The sequence below is a fragment of the Camelus dromedarius genome, unplaced genomic scaffold (assembly GCF_036321535.1).
Source record: "Camelus dromedarius isolate mCamDro1 unplaced genomic scaffold, mCamDro1.pat HAP1_SCAFFOLD_197, whole genome shotgun sequence".
Classification (NCBI taxonomy): domain Eukaryota; kingdom Metazoa; phylum Chordata; class Mammalia; order Artiodactyla; family Camelidae; genus Camelus; species Camelus dromedarius.
Genome location: NW_026989761.1, coordinates 1522260 through 1548138, shown reverse-complemented (window position 1 = coordinate 1548138; position 25879 = coordinate 1522260). Strand labels below are relative to the sequence as shown.

Below are 25879 nucleotides of genomic sequence, written 5' to 3'. Positions count from 1 at the left end.
GTCTTTTCAACAAAGCATCATATTTCTTAAATGTTAATTAACTCAGTTAATTAACTACCTGTTGAAACCTATTAAAGAACATGAAATGCACTATGTAAAATCACCACGCCTGCAGTGACTGGCACATCTGTCTTGATAGCAGTGCAGTCAGCCCCCACCATCCCGTGGCCCTGAGCTCCTTATGCTGCTAAGAGAGCACGCTGCCACCTCAGATGGAGAGAAACGGTGAAAGCGTTTTCTGAAATCTACAGCACTGACAAAACATAACTGACAAATCCCAGGCTCCTTTGAGGCTGTCATTTTCTGTTTCTGGCCAACCCCCGTCAATGAGCAGAACCACCCCATTCCCGAGCCATGGGACTCACGTGGGAAGCAGTTTTGGAGAAATTTCCAGGTATAGAATGTAACAAACTATACATAGAACTCTGAAAAAAGAAAAGATGCAATACTCTGATTTTGGAAGAAACTCAAAATATTCTCCTAAGCCTTAGTAGCTGGAAAGGCTGGGCATCTCCTAAGCCACTTATTTATTTCACAGCCAGTGAGCATCTCCCACAAACCCTGTTTCCCTGTGTCTGCTGGGAGCCTCAGGCACACTGTTGCTGTCGATCTTATAAGTCACAGGCCTGAGGCGTGTGTCTCACGCCTGCAACTCTCACACAGGCTCGCCTCCTAGCCTCACTGTCTGAACTTGGCCCCATTTTCTCACCTGTTTATTTGGTATCTGTTCTTCTGTAAGCTGCCTGAAATGCTTTTTGGAACAAGTCAGAAGAATCAGTGGGTAGAGAAATGGACAGATGGACAGGTGAGAGTTGGGGAGACAGAGTGACTCCAAGAAAAGGGGAACAAAGAAAATTTCCTATGCAGAACCCTCTTCTAGTCAGGGAAGAAAACCACCACGGAGAAGTGTGAAGAGGCAGGTGGCTTAGGACTGTTTCCTGGATTCCATGAAAAGTCACACCAAGAGATGAGAGGGTAGAACTATAAATAATAAAAGAAAAAAGCATGCATGCTTGAAAAATATATCTACAATATGTACTTTCTAAAGAATAGATTCAAATCAGCACGGCCCAATAACACAATCCTTGGGTATTTACAGAAGTGAGAATCCCATCTCCAAACCACAAGGCATCCCTTCGGAGCACTAAGAGTCTACACGGGACGGTCATAAAGCTGTCATCGCAAAAGCGATGCTATCCTGCCCTTACGAGGAATGAGCAGCTGTGCTCGGGCTGCCCACGCGCGCCATTTACACCCCACAGCACCTCTACGGGAGAGGGACGCCTAGCGAGCCCCATCTCTGCAGGACAGAAAACAAGTCCGGGAGAGGCTAAGCCGACCTACCAGTTCTCCATCTCACAGGACTGGTAACTCCAGAGCAGGACTCGAACTCGGACCCACGTTTGTAACCGCAGTACTACCGTGATTTGTGTGCTTTTTGTGTGTATAATACATTTGTTTCCGGCATGAAAGGATATTTAACAAATGTTCGGTTGTCTTGTCTATCTCATTAGCTCACAATCTTTATATTTTTGAATTGTACTCTTTTCCCCTGGAGAAAGGAACGGAAAGAGCGGGGGTCAGAATGAGATGGGGCTCCATTCTTTATCTGTTACCTCATCTCATCCAGTCCCCAACCAGGGAGAAGGAGCAAATGTTCTCTTCATCTTTAAAGAGAGAGCTCCACTGATGGTGACTTACTCAACTCCAAAACCATGTCTGGGGGAAGGGCACAGACAGCAACCAGAGAAGTATCACCCGTAGGAAGGAGAAAAGAGCTCAGGGTGTCAGCCTGATTTAATTTCAATGGATAATATAATACCACAGACTAAAAATACTAGCATGCAGTGAATTTGCTATTTCTTGACATCTAGCAAGTTTTCATAGCCCGCATGAAACATTATCGTGAACTAGTTAAAGGAAGAGTCCACACTCAGGGAAAATCAATGCCACAGGCAGGCTGAAACCGAGGCTGGAGGAAAGGAAGAGAAAAGGCATAGTTAAGAAGAGGGGAAAGTCTGGGAAAAAGACATCATCACAAGGACTCTCCAGCATCATCCAGCTATCATATAATCATTCATTCAAGAGAGAGTTACTTAGGTCCTATTTTGTGCAAGATTTTACACAGGGCAAAGCAAGAGTGCAGCGTACATGGTGGCAGCAAGTGGCGGGGCTATAATACAATTCTGATCCTGGTACCTTGCACTATTGTACTCAGTATAAAGGCAAAAAAATAAGGTAAAATAATACTATGTAAACTCTACGCATTGTTGAAAAAAATTAAAGAAGACCTAAATACCTGGACAGACACACCACGCACATTCCTGGATCAGATGACAGCGCTCTTGGGATGGCAGTGCTCCCCAGAGCGATCTGTATACTCAACGTGGTCTCGATCACAATCCCAGCGGGCTCCTCTGCAGTAACTGACTAGCTGCTGCTACTATTCATATGGGAATTCGAGGGATTCAGTAACCAAAACGTACTTGAAAAAAAGAAAAAAATGAGAGGACTTGTAATTCTCAATTTCAAAACTTACAACTGTATCTCCAGGTGAGATTAGAGGCCATTTTTAAGTTACTACTGGGTTTATCCTTATTTTCAAAATTCTCTACAATGAATATACCTGTTAGAATAAGAAAAATAAAAAGAAAGTTATATTGTAAAATATGCACAGTGATTCATTCATTGGGAAAAAAATTATTTTAACTATAAAGAGGTAAACAAATATCTAGTGAAAAAGGACTACTTAAAAACAAGTGTGCATTTACAATTTTCATAATTTGAAAACTGAAAAGCACAAAAACATCAAGTTACTAGGGAGACTAGTGAAACATATTAATAGTTATTTTCAAAAATTCTAATTGAACAATGAAAACTCAAGAAAGGGAAAATTGTGATTGACACCCAAGTGCAAACACATGGAGAGCAAACGCCTAGAAATCACAGTTGCTTTAAATCTGCTTCTAACTCAATAGGAGAGGAAATTCCTCACTTAGGGGACAGTGGAATCCCATACATAAGACAGGATACACAGTACAAACTGCAGTAGTATCGGGAGTGAATTTCTTAGAATTCTAATGTTACAACATTGCTGAAAAACTATAAAAACACTGACAGACAGATTAAAACACACAGTCATATATATTATATAGAAACATATGAAGTCTGCTCCCATGTTGCATAGAAATACAAACATATTTGTTCATTTATAGGCACTGATTACTTTATCACAGATAGAATATTTCAAATAAAACAAAAAATCAATAATACACTCCTCTTGTCAAATCTACTTGATAAGTTACTCTGCTATGCAACCATAATGTGTTTAAGATAGATCTAAAATTAGTGAAAAATCTTTGTATGGTTTCTTGAATTGTTCTCAAAATTCCAAGCTTAATATTAAAATAGATCTGAGCAGTATTTCTATATTATCTTTTCCCTTGTGAAATGAACAACACAGTCTGTTGTCAAAATTCTGTCCTTACAATGATTCACGAGCACCGTTTCCTAACAAAACTGCTGAACAGCAAGGCACTATCCAGACACTGTGACCAAATAAATGAAACACAAGGAAGACAGTGACCCTATCCTGGAGGGCTTATAATCTGTGTCAACAGCGGGTTTTTATTTGATTGGTTTGATTGGGTAGCAAAATAAAATCAATCAAGTACTTCCTGCTTTTAGCATTCTGTAAGTCATGGCTGTTTTTAGTGTCATGAGAAGGAAAGACTTAAGCATGACTTGATTAGGTCAACTAGCAACAATCATCACTGGAGAGTGAGTAATAAAGAAGTTAACTGATAGAAATACATCTGACTACATGAAACCTAAAATAAATCTACACTGATATCCGAAAGGAAAATGAGGAGATGAGGTCCCCAATGAGAAAACAAACTAACAAGGAATCAAAAAAGGAAAGACGTTTTCATTAACGATTCCAGGCAGTAGTGGAGCATAGTGGTGAGGATCACAGATGTTTGGGACGAACATGAGTGCCTGAACTCCCACAGCACTGGGTAGCTGTGAAACTGATATTTCAGAGAAATTTTCTGCATCTCAGTCTTCTATCCATACACTGGGGACAACAACCGCACCCATCTCCTAGAACGGTCCTACGAATTAAGTTATTTTATATATAAAATTTTAAATAAAATACCTCAGATTTTAAATAATACCCCAAAAGCACAAGGAACAAAGAAAACAGAGATAAATTGGAGTTCATCAAAATTTAAAACTTTGCTTCAAAGGGCACCATCCAGAAAGTGAAAAAACAACACACAGGAGAAATTTTTTTCAAATCATTTATCTGATAAGGAATTTGTATCTATAAAAAAAAAAGTACCTCCTACAACTCAACAATAAAAAGGCAACTCAATTAAAAGGTGAATAAAGGATCTGAAAAGGTATTTTTCAAGGAAAATATACAAATGGCCAATAAGCACAAAGAAACGATGTTCAATATCTTTAGCTGTAAGGGAAATCAAGTCAAAATCACTAGGAGAAACCGCTTCACACTCACAACAATAGCTTATAATAAAAAAAAAGTGTAACAAGCACTAATAATGACACAGAGGAAGCTGAGCGCACAGCCCTTTCTGGTGAGGACGTAACACAGCGTGGCCACTTTGGAAAACAGCCTGGCAGGTCCTCAGAGAGTTGAACATTTGGTTTCTGAATGACCCAGCAACTCTGCTGTCTGGGCACAGACGTAAGAGAACTGAAAACAAATATCCACATAAAAACTCCTACAGGAATATTCATGGCGACATTACTCATCACAGCCAAAAAGCAGAAACAACCCAATTGCCTATCACCTGATGAATGGGTAAACAGTGGGGCCCAGCCATACAGTGGAATATTATTCAGCAATAGCAAAGCATAGAGTACTGACCCAGGCCACAACGTGGACAAACTTTGATAACGTTACTCAGTGTGAAATAAGTCAGTCACAATAGACGGTTAAACTTACATGAAGTGACTCGATTTAAATGAAATGTCCAGCACAGGCAAATCCACAGAGAGAGAAGAGTGGCTCCTTGGGGCTGGGGGAGGATGGGGAAGATGGGAATGACTGCTTATGCATACGGGGCTTCCTGTTGGGGGAATGAAAATATTCTAAGATTAAATGGGATGCACAATTCTGGGCATAGAGTAAAAACGACTGTATATTTATATGGTTGAATTGTATTAAAACTGGTAAGAAAAAAAGCACCTCGGGCCAGTACCTTCCCTAGTAAATGCAAATTGCTAACTTTTATTAGAGGAAGAAGAAACTGCCCTCAGCATGAAAGTAGGAGATAAGCAAATGTGAGTTAACCGAAATTGGACAAGAGCATTTCACTTGAAACAGTTGCTGAGTGTACACGAAATATTCAGAAATAAGAAAATCTGTTTCACATCAGGAAGAAGCATTCTGCTTCAAATGCAGATCAAGGATTCGGCAAGCCCAGCTGCTACAAATGACCGAGAAGAAACCTGGTTCTTAAAACAAGCACCAGAGCCAACAAGGAAATGGTGGTGAGGAAAGCAGGCGGCCGAATATCTGGAACAGTTTGCTACAAATAATTTCTCCACTGAAAATTTAAAAATAAAATGAAAGTGATAAAATGCTCTGTTGACCTCACGTGAATGGGCTTCCTTCGGTGCTCGACTGTTCTGTAACCCCGATTGAGAGACTCAGGAGAATCAGCATGTCTCCTGGGAGTCCCCAAAGGACTGCCCACCAGCACGCTGACCACCATCACATCTACCAGGGTTGAATTGCAGAGAAGAGACCAACTTCTGAAAGGCACAGGAAATGTTGACAAGGGAAGAAAAAGCTGCAGTCAGTCCTGGGACAGAGGCCCTCTGAGCAGAGGCCAGAAGGCTGCAGGTGAACTGCAGTGGCCGTGGGACAGGAAGGGACCATGGGGGAGCATATCTCAATTCTCTCCTCTCTCTCCATCGGGTAGGAGAGATAAACCTGCATCCTTCTCACCTGGAACTGTGGGTTGGCTGGCAGAATTCTTACCGACATGGAATGATTATTCAAGTCTCTGTGGAAAAAGTCAATAAATCGAGAGGGAGTAGGGAGCCAACTCCACGAGCCTCTCAATTGCACCCTTATTTATTGTGTATAATCAAAGGAAAAATTCATTAACAGTTGTGTGATAGTAATAGGAACTTCGGGAAAGACAGTATGAAGCAGAGATTGTAGAATACACAATGAGTACAAAGGATTAGTGTATCTTTAGGGAAGTCATGGGGTGAGGGGAGCAAGATACATTTTTAGACATGTGAATTACAAAGCAGACCACCAGACCAGCCAGGTCCTTGTTCTGTGGATCATAGACTATCTAACAGCACACAAGCTCAGCGTTTATAGCTGAGGGCCTCGGTCCTTGCTTTGCAACCAGCAGAGTGCTATCTAAAAGCTCAACTATGCAAGCAAAGCATTGTCTCTGCTTTTTAAGGCAAGGAGACTGGAGTGAGGATGTACAGGCACTTGCTTGCAAAGCAGTTTTTAAGCATATATTTTTCTTCTTAAAGTTCACAGGAGGCTGGAGTGTGTTACAATTTGTTAAACCAATCATGGGGTCCCACATGGAACCATTATGGAGGACACCCTAGGATGACAAATCCTGCCTCTGGGTCTTTTCTTGCCATCTTCAGCCACTCTAGCAGGGTCTAGGCACATCCGTGAATAACGATCCTACAGAACTACCCACACTCTTAACTCCTGGTGCTTGAAACTTAATTTTAGCTCTACACAACTTACCGTAGAAAAGTTTCAGAAATAAAAGATATAATATTCCTTTTATATCTCATCATATTACTGATTTTTCTGATTGCTCTAAGTTGCTTCTACTTGGTAAAGCACATAATTCTGCAGGTGAATTCAGTAATTTCCATTGGGCATATCTAGCCATTTTGGGCTCTCTAACTTCTATTGGTCAAATACCGATACACTTAATTGATTTCTTTGTTTATCAATTTCATCCGGGAGGAGAGGGAGTGTCACTCTTTTCCTCAGCCCACCCTCAACCCTTTTCTCATCAACTCAGGCCTCCTGAAAACAAAACAAAGGATTTGTTTCCCTTCTACTCTTTCCACAAAAGCAACAGGAAACATCAGCCTGGAGAAAGAATTCAACACAAATGTTAAAACAAAAATCTATAAACCTGGAGCAACTCCATCTCCGAATCATGATACACAATGACATGAGAGTAAGTGTGTCAGGCACAAAGCATGCGTGAGCCTGACCACCTGATTTCTATTCTTCAAAGGAAGGAAGGTTTTCATATTTTTTATTATCATACTTTGTCATTGTTTCTGATTATGCCAAAAAATAGTTTATGAAAGAATTATGCACTGCAATAACAGATTACTATTGTATCAATTATAGAAGGCATTCAGAGGGGATAGGAAAAGCCACCTCTGTAAAAAATGCAAAATTTATTCCCCTGTTAAGAACACGTATACAAAATGCAACAGAGAATTCAAATTCTTGTGGAGAGGAGCAAAAGCCACAGAACCAAAGCAAAGTCAATAGAATGAGTTAATTCAGAATTCACTGGACAAACATGCTCAATGCATTCAAATAATTTTAAAGGCACACTGCAAACCATTCACTTAATGATCTGCAGGCTAGAGGAAGCATTTCCCGCTTTAACAGACAACAGAAATCAATAGGGTGCCCCAACAAACAAGGACCAAAGAACAATCAGGTTTTTAACAGCTCTGATAAATCAGCATGTTCTAAAGATCAAAATCCAGAAATTTTAAACATTCATTCACACCACAATGAAACAAGCACTTAAAAAAAAAAAAAAAACAAAGAAACTAAGCACATAGATCATGTACATAGATCAATGAGGACTTCATGTACCGCTGGAAGAACAGGCTATAGCCTTCTACTTGAAAAATAAAACTACTTTTAATGATAACTGCTAAAACACATTTCATCATTCATGTTGCCTTGAAAAATCTGAGGCACTTGTATCTGATCAGAAAAGCAATTCTGGGTAATAGTAGGTTACAATTCAGTGCCAGTTTGCTTTAGAAGAAAAGAGAAAAAAAAGCTACTGTTTCTCATATCCTGCACAAAGTGTGAAGTGTCTCCCTGCCTCTTTCTCCTCCCGTTTTCTGAGCTCATGCTCCCCAACCCTTCTGAAACAAGTATGAGAAACTCTTATTCCCACCAATATGCCAAATGACAAAAGAATATCAATTTATTTGTGTAAATATATGCCTATACCTTGAACTGTAGGAGAAAGGTATCAGAAGTCCATATGAAACTTATTTCTAGATTCCTGAAGTCACACACACAAACGTTCACACAGACACAGACACATACCCCCTGGATTACTGGGCACTTCACAAGTTTAGGAATTCCAACTTCTAGAAGATAATTTTGTAGTTAGTTTAAAATACAAATCTGTCAGCTTTTGAAAGCCTTGATCATCTGCTAAACCATCCAAATATCAAAGAGATCCAATTAGCTTTCTCTGTAGAATGTAATTTCACTTGATGGCAAAACAGACCCTAAGAAGTACTGGATCAAAGATTCGTGTTTATCACTACCTATGATCGTTTTTAAGCACATTAACAGATTCAGAAATGTATGTCTCAACAACATTTATCCTTATTGAAAAAGCATACGTGTTCAACTCTCTATACAGTGACTAGGTCCCATGATGGTGTTTAAGAGCTATTTTGTGTATTGAAATATTTATTTTCAAGTGCAGACAAGGAGGGTGTGTATTACTCAGTTGTAGAGCACCTGCTTAGCATGAACAATGTCCTGGATTCAGTCCCCAGTACCTCCAAAAAAATAAATAAAAATAAGTGCATATTTAAGAATAAGAATAAAGTTATATAAAAAAAAAGCAGACTAAAAAGCACTGCAATCTATGTGCTACAATTATAGTAAAAAAAAAAGTGTTTCTTTCAAATATTGACTATATGCCAATCACAGAGACAATCACAAATCACACCTGATAACCATCACGTGTGATTCTCAGCAACACTACTAAGTAGACATGGATGAGAATCCCGGCACTGCGGATGAGGAGACGGAGCTCGGAGGAGCTGCGGACCCTGACCGTCCTGCTCCCCGTGACACCGCGTCTACCCAGGGCAAGCTCTGACAGACCTGCTCTGAGGGGACACCCAGCTGCATGGAACCTTGGGGCATTGGGGAGTCGCAGAAAACACTAAAAATTGTTCAGTGAAAAACCAGCTCAAATATATTACACTTTGCCACATCCTTTAAAAAGGGAAAATGACTGAGACCTTTTTGATGCCTCCGTGTCCTTTCTGCCATCATCAATTATTTGCCCTCTCAGGGTGACCAGTGATGAACTGGACCCCATATGAAATGCACTCATATGGAAGAGCTTTTAAAGTTATTTTAAGAAGTTTGTAAGACCCTGTCTATGCCTCACACAGGTGGTCATCCATCACTTCTCACCGGTGTGGACGTACCACCTGAAATCACTCCTTTCTGCTTTTTAAAATCCCTTCATCTAATCCAGGCTTTTCAACAGCAAAGAAGCACCTCAACCACAGACACTGGACAGCTTTTCACCAAACGGACTCGAACAGCCCATTGGACTACCTGGAAACCCTTTTCTTCTATTAAAACCACTTCCAGGTACTTCATCATTTTCTGATTGGTGGACTTGGCCTCTGACTGGCCTACTCAGAGAGCTCCCAGCCTCACATGCGGGGGTGGGAGAGGACCCTGCTGTTGGGGGAAATCAGTGAGGAAGGCGGACATACTCCCGCCAGGTCTGCAAGGGTAGAAGTGCCACAACGTGCTCAGAAATTATACCGTCATCACCCCTGGGCTCCCATGGACTTGTTTCACATTAACCAAACTCATGACACACTGATGAAAGAAAACCAGAAACTTAACTTATTAATGTAACAGAAGACGTGAAACTATGAACCAGACTGAAATATCAGAGTTCAACCATGAGTACATTTTCTCAATGGCCTAATCACGGGGAGGCAGTCACATGGCAAGCATGGACAGAAACAGAGCAGGAAGGGTTTCTAGATTAACTCAATGGACTAAATTTCTGTTATAAGAACTGATCTACTGCCTGGAAAACAAATAACGCCAATCACGATGCACTCTCTGTGGACAGTGGCCAAGACATGACTATGAGCATCTGTGTAACTCTCCTTTCCCTGTCCTTTCTGGGCTAACATATGCACAGAGGTACAAAGATTCAGGGATGCAGATAACTCTAAACACCCAAAGCCCATCTCTGGGAGCCTCAAACCAGTAAGCCAGGGTTTAAATACCAGCTCTGCCACTTACTATTTCTGTGATTTTGGCCAACTTACCCTCTGTGTGCCTCAATTTCCACACTGTAAAACTGGGATAACAATCAAACCTTCCTTACTCGCTTGTTGAGAAGATTGAAGGATTCATTTCTGTAAAACTCTCAGAAAAGAATGTAGCACATTTTGGGTGTTCAACAAATGTCAACTTAATATCAAAGTGATTTACAAGTCTCCCTTCTAATCATCTTATGTGTTTCCTGGCTAGTCTAAGTCCCAAAGAAAATCCTTATTTCTCCTTTTATAAACTCTTGGGGAGGACCCTTCTCTTCCATCCCACCACCTGTTTAAACCGAGGGAGGGAATGCCTCCTAACCACTCCTCTGGGCCATGGAGAGTGCTTCTCCATTCACACCCCTGGCCCCTGGCCAACAGATAGCCCTCGTCACACTAACAGAGTGAGGTGTGAGTCCGGGAAGACAAGCAGGGCATTTGAAACCCTTCCTTTCCCTCCAGTGTTGATCACCATTGGGAAGCACTTGGGATGCTCGGCTCCATGGCAGGACAGCCTTGTGCATGAATGGGCAGGTCCTCTCAAGGGAAGGTTCGCTGTGTCACAGAGCTACATGGGACAGGGTGAGTCTCTAATTCTGGGACACAGTATCATGACACGCATTTTCCCACAGCCCTGAAGTTCATGGAGAACGTGGCTTCATCAGTAACAAATAAGACATTTATCGCCTGCCTACTCTTATGTGTCATCTCTCAGTTGGCTGCTGGAGACAACATGTGTATAAGTATTGGATCCCTTTAAGCCCCAAAATATATGAAGTAACAAAGAATTCTGTGGCTTAACGTTGGTTCAGGGCGACTGTGTAACAGTTCTGACTCTGCTGATGCTTAATTATGGGTATAGGAACTAAGGAACCTCCTCAAATATCTCTCAGCATAAAACCAGCTTTTCTTATTTTCCTGTTTCTTAGTAATTGCCAAAGACTCTCAAATGATGGCTTCACACAAAAAAGCAGCTAAAGTTTATGAGCCCTCTTGACATACCCACTGTGGTAAACACTTTACATAATTTCTAATTCTCACAATTCTGCAAAGCAGATACGAGCGTCCCCATCTCACAGACGAGGGAAAAACTCAGAGCAAACTGACTCAGGCTCACGTGGCTCAGTGGCAGCACGTGCACGCAAACCCAAGACAAAAAACTACACCCCTTCTTATATGTACAAAATCACCTCCCAACAAATGATACACAGCTGCTGGGTCAATACTCAGGGAACTCAGTACACTTTTCAGCTTTAAGGTGCTCCAGAGGCCGCTCTTAGCTGCTTTATAAAATTCCGGCTCACTGGTTGCTAACACTGGAAGAAAAGACCAATTTTGCCATTGTTTGCACAGCAAGTCTGAAATGTTCACAGCGAGATGACAGAATAAGTCTAAGACATAAGCAGAATAATTTTTCCAGGTAGACAGACATAATGGACATTGTGCTATTCTGAAGCACTAAGCAACGGAATCAAAACAAAATAACATTTGTTAAGCCTTCTTTTGCAAAAGGAATATTAAGACTGTTAGAAGGTGCAACAGCGCCACCTATGGCTAAAATGACCTTCCAGGTTGCCGGGAAAGATGCAACACAAAAATTGCCTGTAGGATCAGAAAAGAGAATCAGATAACTAAAAGCTTATGTAGCACATACTGCACTTTGCTTCGGGGGAAGGGAAGGGTATTTAGTATTTAATCTGATATTGCTAATACTCCTGAATATAAACAAAAGACATAGGTTCATGGAAACTCATCTTAGAAGAGGAAAGAATCCAGTCCAGCCACTTCATTTTACAGGAGGGGAAACTGAGACATGGGTTCTGTCCTGCAATCGGCAGCAAAGCTCTCCCAGGCCTCATGTCTTGCACTGTAGCATAAACCAACAGATCTGTACTAGGCCTATATTCATAAAAGTCACGTTTGTATTTTTCCAACATTAGGTTATCTAAGTATCTTGCAAAATAATTCTCAAAGAGCCAGGATATCATACAAGATTGATGAAATACAAAAACATTTATTTACATAATAAAACAGCATGAGCTTTATTCTATTAAAAAAGTGACTTGTTAAATCAATGTTTTGATATTTTAAACCTGTTAAGAGTGCAGGAAAAAAAAATCAAAATTTTGCTTAATCACAAAAGAGAGAAGCTTATTCCCTGAAAATGATCAATGTGGATTTTACTAAACTTAATGAATCTGGTCAGAATCCCACGAATTTAAATGTCTGTGTGGATGGTTACACGGCAACATGAATTCTGAGTTGTAACAATACATATTCTGTGTAAATAATATTCAAGGTCGTCTGATTAAGGCAATTTAACTAGTCCCTGTCTCACTAGTATGATACAGATTTCATTAAAACTTCATACTACACTAAAAAAAAAAAAAATGAATCCTTGTTACTTTAAACCATATTCAAATATATCATATATATGAATATTATAAATATTGAATATGCATCAGAAATAAGCGACACTCTTTAGTATTCAGAGTTGATCCTTCTAAAATATCTGTCATTCTGACAGCACATTTTTATTAAGCACCTCTTGGGTTCTTTGTATACAAGGCGTCTAACTCTCACCGTCAGACAAGTTAAACGATATTACTCAAATTTCACAAATAAGGAAATGTACTTAAGCCATGAAAACAACTTACATATTCACCATCAAGAAAGAAAAGAGTAAAGATTTTACTTATAATATTCACTGACAATCTTTTCTTCCATATTAAGACTACATAAAACCAATTCAGTCTTTGTAAGTATTTCTGTCAATAAGGGCCACTAGAGAAAAACAAGTAACATCATTAACAGTGGTTGGACTTTCAAAGCCCACTTCTCTTTGGCATTATAATTGTTTTTAATGTTTTGTTTTTTGTGCTAACAGACCACTAAATTAAAAAAATTAACTTTTTAAGTAATTACCTGAGAATTAAACATTTGTGAAAATGTACAATTTTAATTTATGACACTCTGTCTCACATTCTCACTGGTGTCTCTCCTTTGAAGGCCTCATAAGGCTGAGATCACAAAAATCGGCCATTTATGGAGTCACAGAAGTTCAGGTAGCCACTCAACGGGAGGCTGATTAGAGGAGCAATTAAGAATGCATCCTGTGCAGCCTGGGTTCTAGCACCGAGCTAGCCACCGCCAGCTGGGTGTGATTTAGGACAAGCTGCTCCATCTCTCAATCCCTCAGCTGCAAAAAAGGAGACACTGATACCTACCCTCAAACACCTGCTATGAAGTAAAACATGAGGAAAGCATTTTAGTGTTAGGTAGGTGTCCACTCAGAGCGAGTTTGGTCATTATGATGATGAGGATGGCTGTTAATAAATTAAGCTAGACCAAAAAGGAGAAATCACCTTAAAGGAGAAACATTTTAATTCAATCAGCATTTCCTTTTGGATGGATTGCAGAAAGTTCTATTGATGTTTTTAATAAACCAAGTTTTGTCCATTAATTATAGATTTACAGGTTCATGGACAAGTCTCCAGAAAAAGAATTAGAGGCCTCTAACTTCTGAATACTAAGAAAGTAAATTAAAAAAAAATCATTTGGGAGATTATACCTCATTTGGGAGAGTATGTGCTTAGCATGCATGAGGCCCTCACTTCAGTCCCCAGTAACTCCATTTAAAAACTTTCTTTTTTAAGAAATGGAGAATTAAAGCAAAAACATGGAGGAATACAGAATTTTTTAGAGACTCATCTCAGATTTAAGATGGGGAGAAAACATCCATTTCTCAGAGGAAATCTTGAGAAATATGTAAACAGGATCTGAGATGTCTAGTCTTCTAACATTATTCATGAATTCACATTACCAAGTCTTAAAACTACCTGATAACCCACAGAGGTGATACTGATCGTAACACCTGCCAACACGGATCGAGCTCCCGCTAGGACTGCTCTGTTCTGACATCTCTGCTCCTGAGGCCTGACCAGGCTGAGAGCACTAAATTCGGTCATTCATGAGCATCTCGTGTAAGTCCTCCATGTGTGCTTCTAACTCTCCCCTCACCAGCCCCTCTGAGGGAAGCACTGTTATCATCATCCCCACCCGCAGATAAGGCCACTGAGGCACAGAGACTAAACCTTTCCAGGTCACATTGGCATTAAAGGACGTCTGTATTTCTGCTGTTTTCCTTTTGACAAAGTAATCTGAGATATCAATTCAAGGGAGACTGTTAAATAGTCAAGTCTGTCAGGTCTTCACCTCAAAGAGCAGATACTATAAATTCCTGATGTAGGATGAGGCTGCCGCCACAAACTGACTCAGCTTGAAATTAATATCCAAGATGAAGCAGCGGATTCATGTCAATATTCACGACTGTCAACTCCGCTCTCGGGTCTGGGCCCTTCACTGCCTGAACGGGGGTGAAATCCCCACCCGTGTCAGGGAGGGACGCGCAGCTCTTCCGGGACTCACCCAGGATTCACGGGCTGTTTCCCCCCACAGGCTGTCCTCAACGATTAAAAAGCTCTCAAGATTTTTACACCATGCAAAACTAAAAGACATTTCTGCAGATGGAGCACTTTCTCAGGCTTAAACCTTTTTGGCCTACACTCAGCAAGGGGCAAAAAAAAAAGAAACATGACTCTACAAAGTCTCTGACCCTCACCACTCACGGGAGTAGAACGGCCACAGCAGCAGATGAGTCTTCTCATTGCACGATGAGAACAAAATAAAGCCGCCCCAACAACAGGCACTCCCAGAGACAGAGCTCAGCAGTCTTCTGCACACTCACAGTTGTGCAGCCCTCACCACCATCTATTTCCTGAACACTTCATCACCCCAGAAGAAACCTACTGTCACTAACAGTCACTCCCTAATCCCCCTCCACCCAGCCCCTTTCAACCATCACCTGCTCTCTGCCTCTGCATGTGCCTTTTCTGGGCATTTCAGATCACTGAAATCAACAATATGTGGCCGTTTGTGTCTGCTTCCTTTCACTTAAAATGCTGTTTTCAAGGCTTGTCCATTTTGAAGTGGTATCAGCATCTCTCTCTCTCTCTTTTTTTTTTTTTTTTGAAAACGTTAAAGTTTATTAGAAGGTAGTAAGTACTATCAAAAAGAGTACGGTGGAGCATAAGTGATTGGGTTTCAAAGGGAAAAGTGCGGGTTGAACAGTCAGGGAGGAGTTCCCAGAACAGGTCACCTTTTTCATTTTCCTCTTTATTTGTTTTTTCTTTTTTATTCACTCTTACATGTGAATAATGTTCCACTACATGGAGATACTACATTCTGTTCTTCCATTCAGCAGCTATTTATGGACGAAGTCCAGTAGAATGAGTGTAAGAAGTGACTACCATGGATGGCATTTAAGCAAAGGGCAAGACGTGCTTTCAAAAAACAAGCCAACAAACAGAGGCACAAGGAAATTCAGTGCGTTTCTGAGCAAAGAACATGCTTGCTTCGGCAGGACTACCGTGCAGGGCTGGGGCGGATACTGGCAAGAATCACGGTGAGGGAGTCACCTGAGAAGACTCCCCACTGCAAGCAGCTCAGCCAATTCTCCCTCACCCTGTATTGTTAGAGCCATGTTTCTAGGTTACTCTTATTTCAAGTAATAGTACTTTAACTGCACATCTGATCATCTGCCTCAGACCACATTACCTAGAAGCCACAGAAAATCATTCACTGTCCGGAGCAGCTCCAGGACATAACGGTGATGGATCAGGGAGTCCAGCAGCATTCCAGCCTGCAGGCACAAACCCCACATGTGCCCTGGTGATGTCCGGAAAATAAAATGCATGGAAATATCTCATTGCTGGTACACGACATCTGCCCTCAAATTGCCCCAAAATCATGCTGGCAAAGCACTACTCAAACTTTTCACTCCAAAAAAAAAAAAAAATGCTAAGAAGGCAAATTTAGGCCCTTCCATTAAAAACCAGCAACCATCACTGCCAGTATCTGAGCTGGAATTCTCCTGACTTCAAAAACCACCGCGCAGTTACTTTACAAAAGTGAAAGTCATATATGTATTCCACGTAGATGATATTACAGTAGGATTTTTCTTTTCAAAATTTCCAGTTGCAACATTAGCACAAGAAAGTTTATGTTTCAGCTTTAAAAAAATCAATTATCCTCCACTTTCTTAATTTTGAACCTATTATTATTTTATAAAGGGAGCTATGCTGCATATTATAAACCAACTGTTTGGTTTCTGCAAATAAGACCTTTATGGCCTCACTATTTCAGAGCAAACTTTAATGATGTTTTGAGAGGTGGGGCCTGGGGCGCTCATTAACAGCTCTTTAAATACTGACAAGTATGTGCTCTTAAGTAATGCAAAGGCTCTAACTCCACATTAGCTCAGAAAGCAAAGAAACTGCACCAAAGACTTACTTTAAAATTTTAATATATTCCTATTGTTTTGAATATTAAAGTTCTTAAAAGATATGATTTTTTTTGAGAAAGCCAACAGCTGTATTAAATTTCCTCTCACCAAGAAAGCAATCTTTATCAAGAATAAAAACCCCTATAGAAATCGAAATGACGGGACGTTTCTAGCTAAGTGAACATGCAGATCTGAACACAAACCTAAATCCTATCAGATCTCACTCGAACGAGCTCAACAAAGTCCTGGGCTACCCTGGAACTTAGCTCTTCTTTTCCAAAAGCTGGCTGAGCTAAGATCATCACACAAGGCAGGGAAGGAGAGAAGACGAAAGTCCACCTGGCAGCCTCCATCTGTTTTCTTCCAGCCAAAAGTCGCCTCTAGGGTCGCCCTGCTAACAAGCCCTCCCCATAAGGAAATCCGGCATCCACACTTCCCCTGCCGTCCCCAAGCAGTCCCGATGCCTCTCTCCCAGCCTGTGAATGTTCTTCTAATGACCCCCCCTGTTGGTGGCACCCTTCCCCTCTTCCCTGCTACACACACACACACACACAGAGCCACAGCAGTCTTCCCAAATCACAAATTTGATTACATCACCCCCACTTCAAACCCTTCAGAGGCTCCCTGGTGGAATTCTAGCCCCACCCCAGACACTGCTTGCCCAGCCTCACCTCAGTACACAGGTCCCCAGTGACCTCAGGGGCCCCCTGACTTGCTCCTACTTCCCACTTGTCTCCAGGCTCATTTTGACTGTTTCCCAAGGAAGCCTTCCCTCCTTCCAACTACCACAATTTGTTCCTCTATTCCTAGAATATTCTAGGCTAAGTCAACTTCTGACAATGCTAAGCTCACAAGAAGCAAATACATTTTGCTTACTAATGTGGCTCCACCCTCTCTCCCCTAGACACACAGAAGTGCACGTGTTATGAATAAATGAATGATGGGGTGGGTCTCAAAGGGACAGACATACCTACTCTCACCCGTCCCGACCCTTGTGTCTGTAGAATATCAGAAGAAAAACCAGAATTACCTTTCCTGAGGGTCACTTTCTGATGACACCCTTCACTGACTACTGTGTCAGTTCTAGTAAAACCCAAGCTCTTCCAAAGCCCTCCATCCCGGACTCTCTCCAGTGTCCTCACCAGCAGGGGCACCTTCCACCCTGGACCACACAGGGCACTCTCCCCGTTTCACCACGCCAAAAGCCTCCAGGCATCTGCCCGGGCTGCACCTGCCACCTGAGCCACATTCTTGACTACTTCTCCTGGCTGACACTCTGTCCTCACAAATGAATGTAGAGTCCATTTCTTCCAGGAAGTCCTCTCTGATAATGTCCTTTAGGCCTTGGTTGGGCTTCATCTATAGCAGCAGTACATGGTGACCAACTGGGTGTTTGCCCGCTCCTTTGAGACCACGAACTCTTGGGGGCCACGTGGGAAGGAGTGAGAGATTACAAGAGGGGTGCGGGAAGCAAAAAGCAAAAATCACAGCCCAAGTCCCAAATTCAAGGATACTTTCTCAGGAAAAAGTATAAAGAATTTCACACGTGTGCAATTTGGCTACTGTTTTTGTGGCTTGTGGACAGCAAGAACTTGGTGTTCTAGTCCAAAACCAAGATTACATGCAAAGAAATGTATATATTCATATCCAAAGGAAACCAGAGCTGCTCAACAACAGTTTGCAGTTAGAATTGAAAGGAACTTTGATAAAGGCAATCTCTCTCTCTCTCTTCCTTCTTTTCTGGCATCATATAATTTTAGAAGTATTTGCGTGACCAAGAGATGGCTACAGCCCGTGATTCTTCACTGAAGTGTTTGGGGCTGAGGAAGACCAGATTACATTCACTGCATAAATGCAATCACACCAACACACTGATAGGTGCCGTGGTGGTGGAGATGATGTTCCAAAGCAGGCAACCTTATTCTGTAAGAGAGCTCTAAATAGAAAGTAAGAAATGCAATGTTCTGTAGTCAATTTCATTTGCTATATGGGTCATTAATTGATAGTATATCTTGTCTAATGAAACCCAAAAATAAATTGTCAAAGTCGATTTTCTTCATCTGACCATTTTATGCTAACTTTGGATATTAAACCCTCACTCCATAAGTAAAACTCAGGCCTACGCTGCAGCATAGTTACATCCCGTGGAAGAAAGCCGATCAAGGGAGAACTGGAGAGTTTCCCTTCAGAAGCTGCTAAGTCTGGTTTTGCACCTGTACGTGATTTGCAACCACGTCATCGAGAATGGAGAAAACCTAACAACTGTGGGGCGAAAAGCACTGCGGTGCTTCAGAAAAATCAAAGAACGCTGAGCTTTGTGAAACAGTCCTGAGGCACTTAAATCGTACTTTTTCTGAAAGGCTCCAAAACTGACCCAATTCACCATTCCAGGTTCAACAGGGAGGTACCGGAATTAGTAGAGAAAACATGCCCTTGAAGTCTGACAAGGCCTTGCTTGAATTCTGCTGCAGCATTTACTAGCCACTAAACGGACCAATTCCTTAACCCTCTGAGAATGCTTCCCGATCTGCAAAAGGGGGCTGCCACCGCCCACCTGGGAAGCATGGATGTGAATTCAACACGCAAGTAGGGTGGCCGACTGGTACCTGACACTGGGCCTGGCTAGTTTCCCTCCGCTGCCCTTCTCCCCCTTTAAACTTGCACTGTTCCCCCGGTAAGGATCAAAACCACGGAACAGAATGCCCGATTTTTCTGTGTATCCCCGGATACATGACTTACCCTTAGGAGGCCAGAAAAACTGCTTCCTCCCCAGTCACTATCAACGTTCTTAAGATTCTGGGTATTTTTAACTCTATTTTCCAGGGAGACTATTCCAGACCTTTCCAAGCACCATTCTCCAGGTTGGCTCCCCTCCCAGCACCCATCCTTTCTCACTTCAGATACTCTGTATGATTGCCTTCTGTTCATGGGAAAGCGAGTCCGGTAGGGTGTGGACTCCCAAGGACTCCACCCTCCCTCACAGGTGAGTGTGACTACCTTCTGCCCACTCCTCACTCCAACTCCAGCTTCTAAGAACTCTACCCTCCAGGACCCTGCAGACTCTGCATCTTCCCAAGACACACACGTGGCCACGACCCTCCCTTCAGATTTCTTCCTGGCTGGCCCTGCACACACCCCAGCCCCTTAAAGATAAATGGCATTAGGCTGAAAATCGCAAATGCTGCTGACTGACACACCAAAGCTGCATGGTCTGGGCTTTCCTCCAACCCAGGCAGGGCCCTGCCCCACCTCAGCCTCAGTCTGCAGCTCTCGAGATGATGTAATTCACATGCAAGGCTATGAACACCAGCTAAGAATGACGATTCCCAACGTGTATCTATAGTCCTGCTCCTTCACCTGAGCCACAATCTCATAGACACGAGTGCCTCTTTGAAGTCCTAACTTGGATGACAAATGGCATCTTAAAAATGCCTCATGTTCACCATTTAATCTGGAATTCGATTCCTGGCAGGTACCTCCCAGACTCCCCATTTTAGTAACAGCCCCAGCACCCAACTATGTGTTTGAGGTCACATTCAATTTCCAATGTTCCCTCCCCTAATCCCTGCCCTGGAATCAGTCCTATTATTTCCGTCACTAAGCCCATCTCAAATGTGGTTCTACAGGGACCATGGCCGTAACCCCCCAAGTTCACAGCATGGTACACTGACTAACAGTCCTCCGTAGGGTGCTCCCTGGAGGGGGAGGCATCTCCTGCCGCTGGTCACCTCAGAAGGCACTGGATTCTCACAAAGGAGGCCCAGGAGAAGGGACTCAAGGTTCTCCCGTGGTCTGAGCTTTGAAGGGCCCGAGGTCTGGGGGAGCTCCTAAATAGCAGCCACACTTGCCAGTGAGCAGATGAGGATGGAGGAACCCAGGCAAGGCTGTTCTCACTCCAACCCCTGGGCTCTCGGGAGCCACGGGAAAGGCCTGTGTCCAGGGCACAGCCCGGCCATCACAGATCCCAGCCAGCATTAGCCAACACGGACAGCCTAGACTCCATCTAATTGTGACACTTACTTCTGTTCTGTTCCCCACCCAGAATGTGATGGACTCATTCAGATATTATGGCCTGTCTCAAGCGATACAAATTCAGTGATAAATGAAGTGCCCACATTTGGACCAGAGCATGAAAGGAGAAACAAGGCCTCATGTTCAGCATGATGGTGGTGGCCAAACCCTTCCACCGAGTGAGATGAAGCATGATGGGGGTGAGAATTCAAGGTCCTAGGTCGGCCAAAACATCTTCCTTCAAGGTTGGCTGGGGTGTTGCAGACTCCCTACCGCAAAGTAACGACACGGCCGTCAGTGGTGGACGTCAGCTGCAACAGACACGGAGTCAGCTATTTATGCCAACATGGGTTAAAAGTAAAGGCCGGGGCAGGGAGGCCTGCACAGCTGCTGAGGCAAAGCTCAGACCCGGCTCTGAATGCCCACTGGCTGGAGAAGAGAGGAAGCTACGGTCCCCTTTAGCGGTCCCTGTGTCAACCAGATCCAGGTGAGCCAGCTACTTAGGAGAAGGCCATGTTTTCCTGATACTCAGAAAAACCAGCCTCGTAAAGGGAACACAAGAGTGGCATGGATTTTAGACCCCCCTAAGCCACTTTATGAAGGCAAAGTAAAGTAAATGGCACAGGGATGTTGAATGCAAAAAAAAAAAAAAAATTAAATAACTAAACGGTGATTGCTTCCTCCAACAGCGTCCCCTGCAGCTGCACACCCACGAGCCTGTCACTTTCTCACCAGTGACCGCTGGCCAGGAAGTGCCATCACGCACGTCACACAGTGACAGCCAGGAACCGCGTGAAGAGCACGTTTGTGTAAAAGCAGGAGTCGAGCAAGATGCTGCAGAATTTGACTTTCCAAGTTTAAATACTCCATGAAAAGAATCCCTCAGCAGCCGCCTAAATCAATTCGCATCTCACTTCTTCAAAACAATCAAACAAATTTAATAAGGGCGCATTTGTCACCAAATATAAGGAGGACCAAACAGGTTCCTCAAAGCAAGGATTTTAACAGGTATCAAACACCAGTGGGTGATGTGCTAACAAAGCAAATTTTCCAAAAAATTAGAAAATAAAAAATGACTAGGATAATACATGGATCAAGGCAGCTGTTAAGTTTTTGCTCTTTAAAGCGATGGAGACAGTACGGAGGGCAATCTGGCTATTTCCAATGCAGGGTGTGCACAGCCCACATTTTCAGACGCAACAACATGCTCACTGGGCAGTACAAGAGAAAAAGAATAAAGAAAAAGGAAAAGAGGAACAAAAGAAAATTAGAAACACACAAGAACAAAAATGATTTTGACAGCATGTACAAGAATTTATGTGAGTGTGTGAGGCCAGGGATGCTGTGACGGTGAGACCCACACTCACCTCGTGCTCCAGGGAAGGCAGGGGCCTGAGGGGAGCGGCGCTGCCGGGGGACCCCAACGTGGTCAGCGCCCCTAACCAAAACTCCACCTATATGCGTCTAGGCAGCTTTTGAGCTACAAATTGTGGTCGCATTTCAGGCTGGACAGTTTTACTCACTTCCACCAAGAGTAGCAGGAGAGAATTAGGCTGTTCCTGTACCAAAGCATTGTTGAAAAAATTAATGACTGTGGAATAGTAAAAGCAAAAATGGAGTAAAAGTGACTGGAGGAGAATGTGCTTGACCCGAGCTCACTGGCCACGTTATCTCACTGACGTAAAGATGCTGGCTGAGCCCTTATGGTAACAAAACAGACAGACTCACCAGGAGGGAGGTGTAATGCGCTGCTGTATTTTGATGCCGAGAGCCATGCCTGGTACACAAGGTTCTGGGTAATCAATGGTGACAGTGTCAACCACTATGGGCTAAGCACACATCCAGCTACTCCGCCAAATCCCAAGGGCAGACTTCAAAAGGCAAAAACAAGTTGGCATTCTCTGGTGGGTCTGCAGAGTCAGAGCCAAGCAGTTGCTGAGCAAAAATGTCACCAGTGCCTCCTATGACAAAAGAGGCGGCACTGGCCTGGGGCTGGGGCAGGGCTCTAGGCTTCCACTGCTCACCAACCAATCTGTCCAGGGGGAGAAGGTGGTCTCTGCGTATGTTGCACCTATGCACCTACCTTGACTGACGCCTCTGGGCTCAGCAGGAGGTGACATGTGAGGTGAACGGAGCCAGCCTCGGTGTAGCACAGTGCTGGCAGCTATGCCCTCAGCAGTGCCCAGGCTCCTAAACCTGACACCTCATCTCCAAGGAGCAGAAGGGGACTGCGGGCATGAAGATCACAGGGCCCTGTGAGGACAAGTACAGTCCATGACATGCCTTGCCCCTTCCTTAAGCCATAGAGTTATGACCGGGAGGAACAGAAAATTCATCCAGAGCCCGCTAGGCACCTCACACACGTGGGGGACTCGGGTCCACTGTGCCTATCACTCACAGGGCTGGTCTGGACATTCTTTTTATCAATCCTCTGGCATCTGCTCCTCCAACTTCCCAACAACCAGAAAGTAGAATCTGATCTTAGTTAATTTCAAGAATCACAGAGCACCGCCTCCACAGTGGGCCCGGCAGCCGTGCCAGGTCCTCTGACCGTCACCTGTCAGACCGCCATGAGTACTCTCAAGACTCAAGGCCTGAGGCCGTAGGCCGTGGGCACACAGCTTCCCTCACTCTCCCCAGCAAAGGGGGACCACCTCTCGGCAAAGGCATGTCACCCTCTTCTGCACGAAGGACAGCACTATAGATACACGGGGAAACAGAGCAAATGGTGGGGGGGTAGGCAGCACAGAAGAGCTCGTCTGTAATTCCAAGACAAAGTGGGGCCATTGACTTAATCACAGGGACAAAGTGAGGATGAACATCTCCCTGCTCTTTCCCATACTCCGTGATAAGCCTTTCCCTGCATAAGGAGTTCATTCGGAGGTCCCTGGCGGTGATTCTGATGTCCTAACATGGCATGCTGCCTGTCGGGCAGGAAGAGAGGGCCTGAGCCGAACAGGTGCTGGGCCTGGGAGGCAGGAGACACCGGCTCCAGCCCCAGCTCAACCAGTGCCTCGTTCTGCCTCTCGGGATTCAGCATCTCATCTACAAGCAAAGGGATGAGACTGTCTTAAGACAGGCTGCCCAACAAATGAAATGAGAGCCATGTAAAGAAAGTTTCCCAGTTGCCACATTTAAAACGGTAAACAAAGAAACAAACCAACAAACAAAAAGACAAGTACTAGAAACTGATTTTAAGAACAAATCTTAACCTACTGTATGTAAAATACTATCATTTTGACATGTAATCAATATAGGAAGTGACAAGATAGTTTACATTCTTTTTACTAGACAAGTCTCAGCGTCTGATGTGCATTTGACCTACAGCAAATCTCAGCTCAGAGCAGCCTCCTCCCCAGCTCTCCTAGCATCAGTGGCTGTGGCTACTCTATTGGACAGCAACTCCAGGGGTCCCACCAGGGTCCTGGCTGAAAAGCTGGAGTAAGTGTCCACAATAACCCTAAAAGGATCTCTCTGAAACAAAGGCGGATTCACTTTTAAATGTCTGTAAACCGGCGGGCTGGACCTCCCTCCACCCTTGGCTACAAGAGAGTCCTCTTCCTTCCTGATCACTTTCTGGATGTAGGGAAGAAACCCGGCACACAGCCAGTGTGGACTGGCCTCCAGGTAAACTTACCTGCTTTCTGTGTCCAGTCCCATGATGTCCTCCTTCTCAAATGGGATGCAGAGAAGGAGGATCTTGTCCCCAAAATTGTCGGATGCACCGTCCAGCCACTTGGACTTAGGCAAGATGAAGAGTGACTCAGTGAAGTCCTCGATCCTCTTCTCCACCACCCTGCAGTCCTCGTAAATTGAAGGCCACTTCGGTGCGCGGCTGCTCGGCCACCTCCCCATGCAGCAGAAAGTCAAAGAGCTGAGAGTCATAGAGCGTGGTGCCATACAGCTCCTCTGCACGTGGAGCTTCTCGAAACCTTGGCCGAGAGGCAGTCAGTAATGATGACAAGGCCCAAGACCTTGCGGTGGGTCTGGAAGACGCTCCACCCATTCTTGGGCGCATAGTGGTGCCTGTAGTGGATACAGATTGCCCACTGGGAGCCGCACGGACTGATCTGACTCACCAAGGTGATTCACTTATAGATGCAAAAGAAATTCTCCTCTGAAATGATCCCCACGTGTTCGACCACCATGGGGAAAGTCTGGTGGTCCTCAGCACACTGCACGTAGTCAGGGATGCTCATGTTGCAGGCCCCGACGAGAGGGGAGAGGAGATCGAGGTACATACTGTACTGTGGGCTGCAGGCCCATCTGGGTTGTGGTGACCTGGTGTGTACCAACCAGAAGGCAAGGGAAGCTCAAGCAAATCCGGGGGTACAGTTTGTCCTCAGAGTCTTCAAATGGCTACCGTAGCTCGGATCACATTACCCAGCTTTTGGTCTAGGCTTCCTGCCCTGCAGAGAAGGGTCATTACTTGTTTTCTGTTTCCAAGCACCTACCAAGGCCCTGATGCAAAGTCACTGCTGAAAAATGCTGAATAAGGAAATGAACAAAGGAAGTGCTTTCCCCAACCTCCTTCAGCAGAATATAAAGAAAAGGACTACAGTGGGATCAAAAGATCTGGATTTCTATCCAATTTATTTGAACTCCTAAGCTTCAGAATAATGGATAAGAAAACTTGCCTTGGGGAGGAGGGTACAGTTCAGTGGTAGAGCATGTGCTTAGCATGTACGAGGTCCTGGGTTCAAACACCAGTACCTCATTTTAAAAAATGAAACAAATAAATAAACCTAATTACCCTCCTGAAAAAATATTTTTTAATTCAAAATTCAAAAAAAAACCCTTGCAATTGACACAACATTGTAAACTTGACTATACTTCAATTAAAAAAAAAAATCTTTGCCTTACATGAATATATCTGGATTACAGAATTTTGCAAATGTAAAATGCCTAGGGTACCACCTGCATAAAAAGGGGTGACTGTACAAATTTAGTATCGCTCCTTTATGAGCTATATTTCCTTTGGGGGGGTTATATCTTCTTAGAGCTAATTTTCTCAGATTAAAAAATATAAACATTACCTGATTCTCAGGACTGCTGAAGAATCAGGTAACCCTATGAAAGCATCTGACCCACAGAGGTTACTCAATAATGTTTGTTGAATGAATGAATAAACCAGCAAAGTGAATGCTGCTCCCTGCCACAGACCATCATAATGGTACTGCCTGGAAATCCCAAGCC

At 43.4% G+C, this 25879-nt stretch overlaps 1 long non-coding RNA gene across 1 annotated transcript; it reads right to left on the bottom strand.

The window, feature by feature from the left end:
* Positions 1–998: 998 nt before the first annotated feature.
* Positions 999–25242, bottom strand: LOC135320571 (uncharacterized). Its single transcript, XR_010379773.1, has 3 exons — positions 24321–25242; positions 2300–2485; positions 999–1552 (listed from the first exon to the last, which is right to left on the bottom strand). It is a non-coding gene; the product is annotated as an uncharacterized LOC135320571 (long non-coding RNA).
* Between the last annotated feature and the right edge of the window lie 637 nt (positions 25243–25879).